Genomic DNA, 10,042 nt, shown 5'->3' on the forward strand with positions numbered 1-10,042 from the left:
ATTACAGGTGTAGGGCTCATGTATTTTGTAATATATTTTCTTTTCTTCTTTCTTTTTTTTTTTGTGTGTGTCTGTGTGTGTGTGTGTAGAGGCATGGTCTAAATATGTTGCCTGGGCTAGTCTCAAACTCCTGGGCTTAAGTAATCCACCCACTTCAGCCTCCTAAAGTGTTGGGATTACAGGCGTGAGCCATTGTGCCCAGCCTGTTATAGACTTTAAAATAAATTTGTTTGTGTATTTGCTTATACCCTGCACACCCTAAGTGCAGTGTAGCCTCAACATGTCCAAGCAGAGCCCTTGACCTTCTCCACAAAACTCCTCCTCTTTTGGTGCCTGTCTCCCTGTGACTGACTTTGCCAGCCACCCAGTTGCTCAAGCCAACAATCTGACATTCTCCCTCCAACTACCTTCTCTGCTCGCCCCACCCATTTCATGTCTTATCCATCTCCAGGTCCTGCTGGTTCTGCCTGTTAAGAACCTTCCACATCTCTGACCTCTCTGCATCTTCACAACTACACTTTTGTCCAGGTCCTCTTGCCTCTTGCCTGGATGACTACAGTGGTGTCCTAACTATCTTTCCTCATCCTCACCCAATTACTGCCAATCTATTCTCCATTTGGTAGCTAGCATGTTCTTTCAAAAATGCAAATACCTTCACATCACTGCCTAAATTAAAGAGCACCCCCTCTCATTGCTGAAGTGTAAAGTCCCATGATCTGATATGTTCCCTTATCAACTAACAAGGGCCCTACAGTTAAGAAAACCAAAGTTACTTCCGGCTGGGAGTGGTGGCTCATGCCTGTAATCCCAGCACTTTGGGAGGCTGAGGCGGGTGGATCATGAGGTCAGGAGTTCAAGACCAGCCTGAACAACATGGTGAAACCCTGTCTCTACTAAAAGTACAAAAAATTAGCTACGCATGGTGGCAGTCGTCTGTAATCCCAGCTACTCAGGAGGCTGAGGCAGAGAATTGCTTAAACCTGGGAGGCGGAGGTTGCAGTGAGCCGAGATCGCACCACTGCACTCCAGCCTGGGCGACAGAGGGAGACTCCATCTCAAAAAAAAAGAAAAAAGAAAAAAAGAAAACCAAAGTTACCTACAGGTAGAGGGTTCAGAGTCTGGCTGGCATGGCAAATTTCTAAATTCCTATGGCTATAAGAAAAGCCATATTCTTACTATAAACTCTCTAACAATAGGGAGTTAGGAGCTATCAGACCCCTCTTAACTATGATTTACAACTCAGATCACTACAACTCCGAGTAGACGAAGGACGGGCCTTCCAAACATTCTGTTTTTATTTTATTTTATTTTATTTTATTTTATTTTTTTGAGACGGAGTCTCCCTCTGTCGCCAGGCTGGAGTGCAGTGGTGCGATCTTGGCTCACTGCAACCTCTGCCTCCCGGGTTCAAGTGATTCTCCTGCCTCAGCCTCCTGAATAGCTGGGACTACAGGCGCGCCACCATGCCCGGCCAATTTTTTTTGTATTTTCAGTAGAGACGGGGTTTCACCATGTTGGTCAGGCTGTTCTTGAACTCCTGACCTCAGGTCATCCACCAGCCTTGGGCTCCCAAAGTGCTGGGACTACAGGCGTGAGCCACCATGCCTGGCTGAATGTGATCGCCTTCAATGATGGCAGCACCCCTACATTTTACACAGGACCACCAGTAGGGTGGATAGGTGAGCGGCCTGTAGGTGGAATGAGAAGGGCAGTCCCTTTCTTTTCCTTCTTTTTTTTTAGTAGAGAAGTGGTCTCACTATGTTGCCCAGGCTGATGCTGAATTCCTGGTCTCAAGCAATCCTGCCACCTTGGCCTTCCAAAGTGCTGGGATTATAAGGGTAAGCCACTGCACCAGGCCAAGCAGTCACTTTCACGTAAAGAAAGTCCATCCCTTGACCAGCATAGCTAACCTGGGAGAGCAGAAGGTCAGCACATCAATTGAAGAGAAGAGAGGACATTAATGGGAAGAGCCTGTTGGGTTGTGGAACAACTTTCCTGAAAGCTTTGAGAGGAGATAGGCAGAGCTATTCCCAGAGGACAATCTGGCATGTAGCACAGAGGCTGTGGAGTGGATGGGATGACTTTCCTGGGTGCCAGTGAAGCATGTGGCGCGACACCATCAGTGAGGGACACACAGGACGAAGGACTCCTTTGACTACCTGCCACTCTAAGGTAACAGAGATACCACCACAGTTGGAGCACAAAGAATGGGGGCGGGGGAGCCATCACTAGGACCCACACATACAGCTCAAGCTTAAGGGTCAAAGTGGACCAGCCGGTAGCCCAATCATGTGCGATCCATAAAAGAAATACCTCTCTGCTAGCAGAATTGATCCTACAAGGCTACAGAACCCCATAAGCGCCCAATGGGAGCGAGTTCTCTGCTGGCACAGGCTGGCCCTTGGCTCTGTAGAGTGACTTAGGAAATTTCAAGGAAGATACTCCAAAGTGCAGAGTCCCTTCAAACACAGGGTCCGAGGCAGGGCCCAGGCCACTCAGGCATAGGGACGGTACTCTGTGGAGGCATAGCAACAATGTCTAGGCCGGGTGCAGTGGCTCATGCCTGTAATCCCAGCACTTTGGGAGGCCATGGAAGGCAGATGGCTTGAGTCCAGGAGTTTGAGAAATAACAGTGGCTTAAACAAGAGACAAGTGAATTTTTCCTGTAAGCAAATTCTGAGATAACCAGTCCAGGACTGGTGCAGAACTTCCAAGATTACCAGGAAGGCAAGACGTTTCTAATTTGTGGTTCTTTTTTTTTTTTTTTTTTTTTTTTTGAGATGAAGTCTCACTCTGTCGCCTAGGCTGGAGTGCAGTGGCACAATCTTGGCTCACTGCAAACTTCCCCTCCCGGGTTCAAGCGATTCTCCTGCCTCAGCCTCCCAACTCCCAAGTAGCTGGGATTACAGGCACATGCCACCACGCCCAGCTAATTTTTGTATTTTTAGTAGAGATGGGGTTTCACCGTGTTGGCCAGGCTGGTCTCAAACTCCTGACCTCAGGCGATCTGCCCTCCTTGGCCTCCCAAAGTGCTGAGATTACAGGTGTGAGCCACCACGCCCGGTCAAGCTTGTGGTTCTTCTATTCTCAACAAATGGCATGGTTTGACGGGGAAGGGCATACTCCTTCCTTTAGGGCTCTCCCTGAAATGTGGATACATTACTTCCATTTGTGCTCTATTGGCCAGAGCACTGTCCATTGCCATACCTAGTCTCAAGAGAGGCTGGGAGTTGAGATCTTTTTTGGTGGCCATGTGTCTTGCAAAAAAAAATCGAGGGTTTATTAACAGGAAAAGATTGGAGAAACAATACTGGGGGGAAACTAACAGCCTCTATCAAAGGCTCAGTGTCAGTATCAATATTATGCTCAGCTGTGAGAGGCTGGACCGAGGTTGAGTGCCTAAGCCACAGCACCCTGTGTTGGCAGGACACCCCTGGGCAGGCCTGTAGCACTTGAGGTGGCCCGGCAGAAAACCTTGCCCTGTGGGGCTCTCTATAGCAGATGGTGGCAAACTGCATGATGCAGAAGAAAAGGAGTGGTTACTCCTTTTCCCCATGTTGCCCAGGCTGGTCTTGAATTCCTGGGCTCACTCCAGCACAGACTTTGCCCCTGTAAAGCTTCACCCTTCCCCATCCTGGAAGTAGGGAATCCTGACCAACTGACAGATTTGTAGGAGACTCCTGCTCCTATCCCCAGGGTAAAGCCTTCATGGTCTGCCCCCTCCTACCCATCCCGCCAGCCTCAGCTCCCCAGACTGTTCCGTGCTGCAGCCCTTCTCAGTTCTGCACATTTGATGAGCCCGGCTCTGGCCTGTCGTGCCCTGCTGCTGCTGCTCAGGGATACATACAATTGTACAGACTGTGCTAAGAACTTCACATGCATGATCTCTTTTAGTTTTTGTCGCTGCCTCTCTGCTCATCTGTACTCCTCACTGGGCAGGAACTTCGAGAAATGGAGGCCCACATCTGTTGTGTTCACTGCTGTATTCCCAGCAAGCAGCATGGTGCGGCACCTTCACAGGGCCTCTGGCTCCAGATCGTTGGCACACAGTAAGTGTTTCTTTTTTTAAAATTATTATTATTACTTTTATCGAGAAGGAGTCTCGCTGTGTTAGCCCAGGCTGGAGTTCAGTGGTGCGATCTTGGCTCACTGCAACCTCCGCCTCCCGGGTTCAAGCCTCCTGAGTAGCTGGGATTAGAGGCCCGCCACCACGCCCAGCTAATTTTTATATTTTTAGTAGAAACGCGGTTTCACCATGTTGGTCAGGCTGGTCTCGAACTCCTGACCTCATGATCCGCCTGCCTCACCCTCCCAAAGTGCTGGGATTACAGGCGTGAGCCACTGCGCCCAGCCATAAGTGTTTCTTATATTGAATTTGCAGCTTGTATAAAAATGAACCAAGACATTATGAAATACAGTCACTTTTTTTTTTTCCTTTTGTGACTAATTTTTCTTAAGCAGCAGTGATCAGGGAAAGGAAGATGTTTCCCTAGAACTCCTCTAGAGGGCATATCTTCCCTGGATCTTTGACATTGATTTTCGGAGCGGTAATGGATCTTACACAAGGAGCGGCCATCCCCTAGGAGGCCTGTCCACGCAGATGGAGGGTGTGGTGGTGCTGAGTGATGTCTCCCTGGCAGCTTGGACTGGAGACCCTAGAGGGAGGTCTTCATGTCCAAAGGCAGGGATCTGGAAGAAGGGGAATGTGTGTGCACAGACTGCCCCCTGCCCTTTTTTTTTTTTCTTTGAAGACAGGATCTCACTCTGTCACCCAGGCTGAAGTACAATGGTGTGATCATTACTCACTGCAGCCTCGACCTCCCAGGCTCAGGTGATCCTCCTACTTCAGCCTCCCGAGTAGCTGGGACTACACCTATGTGCCACCATGCCTGGCTAATTTTTTGTAGAGACAGGGTTTCCCCATGTTTCCCAGGCTGGTCTTGAACTCCTGGGCTCAAGCAATCCACCCACTTTGGCCTCCCAAAGTCCTGGGACTACGGGCATGAGCTACTGTGCCTGGTCTAGACTCCCCCACTTTTTTTTTTTTTTTTTTTATGAGATGGAGTTTCACTCTTGTTGCCCAGGCTGGAGTCCAATGGCGCAATCTCGGCTCACCGCAACCTCTGCCTCCCGGGTTCTAGAAATTCTCCTGCCTCAACCTCCTGAGTAGCTGGGATTACAGGCATGCACCACCACATCTGGGTAATTTTGTATTTTTAGTAGAGATGGGGTTTCTCCATGCTGGTCAGGCTGGTCTCAACTCCCCACCTCAGGTGATCTGCCAGCTTCAGTCTCCCAAAGTGCTGGGATTACAGATTACAGGCATGAGCCACCGTGCCCGGCTTTTTTTTTTAGGCGGAGTTTTGCTCTTGTCGCCCAGGCTGGAGTGGAATGGTGCGATCTTGGCTCACTGCAACCTCCGCCTCCTGGGTTCAAGCAATTCTCCTGCCTTAGCCTCCCAAGTAGCTGGGATTACAGGCACCCACCACCACGCCCAGCCAATTTTTGTATTTTTAGTAGAGATGGGGTTTCACCATATTGGCCAGGCTGGTCTTGAACTCCTGACCTCAGGTGATCCACCTGACTCAGCCTCTCAAAGTGCTGGGATTACAGGCGTGAGCCACCACACCGGGCCTAGACTCCCATTATTATTTAACGTCTTCCATTTCTTATCAGAGAAATGATAATAAAATATAGAAAGGCACAATTCTTTATTTTAACCCCACCTCTAGCTCACTTAAATGACCAGTTATTTCCAAGTCTGGATCTGAAAATTTCTATTATGAGAGACTCTCCAGGACCTTCATTCAGTTCCACGTGTAGTCGTGACATTGTGTGATATTGGCACACGGTTGGAAATAACACTTGTATAGCAATTTGAGATGAAATATAGGCAATGCCTGGCTTCTGAAAGTGCCTTGAGGCCTGATGTTACACAAGCATTCTCAGCCCAACTTGCCTCCCCTCCTATTTCTATCTCTACCTTTAGCTGGGTATTTGGATAGTTCAGGGGAATAAGGGGGTAAAGATGAGATGACAAAAGACACCCCAGCCGCTGGGCCCAGCACTTTGGGAGGCTGAGGTGGGTGGATCACTGAGGTCAGGAGTTCAAGACCAGCCTGGCCAACATGGCAAAACCCTGTCTCTACAAAAAATACAAAATTTAGCTGGGCATGGGGTGCAGGCTTGCAGTCCCAGCTATTTGTGGGGGGAGGGGAGCTGAAGCAGGAGAATAGCTTGAACTTGCAAGGTGGAGTCTGCAGTGAGCCGAGATTGTGCCACTGCACTCTCTTACAAAGTAAGACCCTGGCTAAAAACAAACACACACAAAAATATATCATTATGCGTTTCTGAAAGCAAATGTGCTATAATACTGCTTTGATCTGAATGTCCCCCAAAATTCATATGTTGACATTTAATCTCAACTTTGGTGGTATTAAGAGGTGAGGTTGTTTGGGAAGTAATTAAGTCATGAGGACTCCACTCCCATGAATGAATTGAGGGAAAGGGCTGGAGGGAAGGGCTGGAGGGAACTAGCTTCAGCCCTTTTTTGTTCTTCTACCATGTGAGGACACAGCATTCATCTCCTCCGGAAGATGCAACAACAAGGCTCTATGTGAAGAAGAAACCAGGTCCCTCACCAGACACTGTACCTGCCGGCACCTTGATCTTTCACTTCCCAGCCCTCCAGATCTGTGAGAAACACATTTCTGTTGTTTATAAATTACTCTGTCTCAGGTATTTTGTTATAGTAGCACAAACAGACTTAGACAAATAACGTTTTATGTTTACAACCCATAAGGAGGAAAATTCTGGATTTGGAATCTATCTTGGCAAGATAATACATAGATATGATTATAAGAAAATCAGTGAGGTCATAAACAGTGGCTTACCAACATAGGTTGGTATACAAATATAACTTCACATAACAAATACAGTTGACTTGAAGTAAACAAACACAATCTACTATAGCATTCTGACAAATGTAGTTTCCTATAACAAATAATCAAAGCCTTAAGTTTCAGGTTACAGTTTTCAGAGTTAGTAGTAGCCAATTACTGCCAGGCGTAGTGGCTCAAACCTGTAATCCCAGCACTTTGGGAGGCCAAGGTGGGAGGACTGCATGAGCCCAGGAGTTTGAGACCAGCCTGAGCAACATGGTGAGACCCTGTCTCTATTTTATTTCATTAAAAATTTTAAAATATTGGCCAGGAGCAGTGGCTCATGCCTGTAATCTCAGCACTTTGGGAAGCTGAGGCAGGCGGATCACTTGAGATCAGGAGTTCCAGACCAGCCTAGCCAACATGGTGAAACCCCCTCTCTACTAAAAATACAAAAATTAGCCTGGCATGGTGGTGTGCACCTGTAATCCCAGCCACTTGGGAGACTGAGTCAGAGTCGTTTGAACCTGGGAGGCAGAGGATGCAGTGACTCCAGATCGCACCACTGCACTCCAGCCTGAGTGATAGAGTAAGACTCTGTCTTAAAATAAATAAATAAATAAATAAATAAAAATTATTTAAAAAAAGAAGTAGCCTATCTCAGAGGCTACGTGACTTTATTACAGTTTTAAAAATGGAATGGTAGGCCAGGTGCGGTGGCTCACACCTATAATCCCAGCACTTTGGGAGGCTAAGGCGGGCAGATCACGAGGTCAGGAGTTCGAGACCAGCCTGGCCAATATGGTGAAACCCCGTTTCTACTAAAAATGCCAAAATTAGCTGGGCATGGTGGCAGATGTCTGTAATCCCAGCTACTCAGGAGGCTGAGGCAGGAGAATCGCTTGAACCCATGAGGCAGAGGTTGCAGTGAGCTGAGATCACGCCACTGCACTCCAGCCTGGGGGACAGTGCAAGACTCCGTCTCCTTGGCCAGGCACGGTGGCTCACGCCTGTAATCCCAGCACTTTGGGAGGCTGAGGCGGGTGGATCAGGAGGTCAGGAGGTCGAGACCATCCTGGCTAACATGGTGAAGCCCCGTCTCTACTAAAAATATAAAAAATTAGCTGGGCGTAGTGGCGGGCGCCTGTAGTCCCAGCTACTTGGGAGGCTGAGGCAGGAGAATGGCATGAACCCCGGAGGCAGAGCTTGCAGCAAGCCGAGATTGCGCCAGAGCCAGACTCTGTCTCAAAAAAAAAAAAAAAAAAGACTCCATCTCCAAAAAATAAAAAATTTAAAAAATGGAATGGTAGTTACCTTTGCTAGAGACTGAGCATGCATAAAAGTAATCTTAAATAACATTTTCACCTTTGGCCAAATGTTGGTTCATTGTGATTTGGAGTCTACCATTACTATAACTGTATCTGTACCTATACCAATATCTGTACCTGTACCTATACCTACATATGTACTTATACCTATACCATCTGTCCTCCCCTGAAAGACCTCATCAAAGTTCTCATCTTGCAATGTTTCCTGTTAAATATCATCATGACTACTTTTAACCTATTTGAATCAAGGCTGAGTTACAGCCTTTTAAATTTTTGAATAATTTTTTTTTTTTTTTTTGAGATGGAGTATTGCCCTCGTTGCCCAGGCTGGAGTGCGGTGGCACAATCTCGGCTCACCAAAACATCCACCTCACGGGTTCAAGCAATTCTCCTGCCTCAGCCTCCTGAGTAGCTGGAATTACAGGCACATGCCACAATGCCCGGCTAATTTTTTTTTTGTATTTTTAGTAGAGACGGGATCTCACCATGTTGGCCAGGCTGGTCTGGAACTCCTGACTTCAAGTGGTCCTTCTCTCTTGGCCTCCCAAAGTGCTGGGATTATAGGCGCGATCCACCATGCCTGGCAATTTTTTTTTAAGAGCACAAATCCACGTTTATTTATTGACTTTTCTTTTTTCTTTCTTCTCTTTTTTTCTCTTTTTCTTTTTTTTTTTTTTTGAGAAGGAGTCTCGCTCTGTTGCCCAGGCTAGAGTGCAGTGGCGCGATCTCGACTCACTGCAACCTCCACCTTCCAGGTTCAAGCAGTTCTCTGCCTCAGCCTCCCAAGCAGCTGGGATTACAGGTGCCCGCCACCACACCCGGCTTTTTTGTATTTTTAGTAGAGACGGGGTTTCACCATCTTGGCCAGGCTGGTCTTGAACTCCTGACCTCGTGATTCACCCGCCTCAGCCTCCCAAAGTGCTGGGATGACAGGCGTGAGCCACCGCACCCGGCCTACTGACTTTTCATTAGTTTAAATCCTTGAAGGGTACAGCATCACTCGGATTCTGTGTCCAATAGCCTTAGTGGGAAGATTGCTTCAGAATTTGGCACGAATCATGCCACTGTTTCCGTGGGCCTGCCTCAGCCTCCCGAGTAGCTGGGATTACAGGCGGCTGCCACCACGTCTGGCTAATTTTTTTGGTTTTTTTTTTTTTTTTTTTTTTTTGAGACTGAGTCTTGCTCTGTCTTCCAGGCTGTAGTGCAGTGGCGCGATCTCCGCTCACTGCAAGCTCCGCCTGCCGGGTTCACGCCATTCTCCTGCCTCAGCCTTCTGAGTAGCTGGGACTACAGGCGCCCACCACCACGCCCGGCTAATTTTTTTTGTATTTTTAGTACAGAGAGTTTTTCACCATGTTAGCCAGGATGGTCTCGATCTCCTGACCTCGTGATCCGCCCGCCTCGGCCTCCCAAAGTGCTAGGATTACAGGTGTGAGCCAACGCGCCCGGCCACCAAATAGTGTAATTTTTACAGTTACACTTTGTAACTAGTGTTGCTGAAGATGGAAATGCAATTGATTTTGAAAATTGATTTTTTTCCTCTTACTGATTTTTTATCCATCAACCTTGCTAAACTTATTTATCAATTCTATCTGAATTTTATTTTAGGGATGCTGCACATGCAATAATTTCATCTGCGAATATTAACATTATTGTTTCTTGTAGTCCTTATATATTTGTTGCTTATTGGACTGGCTACAACTTCTATTGTTTTATTGATGAGGATTATTGAGAGCAGGCATCCTTGCCTTGTTCCCCATCTTGAAAGGAATGCTTTCAACATTTCCCCATTATGGTGATGTGTTTTGCGAAATTTTTGAAGATGTCCTTTAT

This window comes from Pan troglodytes, chromosome 5 (genome assembly GCF_028858775.2).
Source record: "Pan troglodytes isolate AG18354 chromosome 5, NHGRI_mPanTro3-v2.0_pri, whole genome shotgun sequence".
Lineage (NCBI taxonomy): Eukaryota > Metazoa > Chordata > Mammalia > Primates > Hominidae > Pan > Pan troglodytes.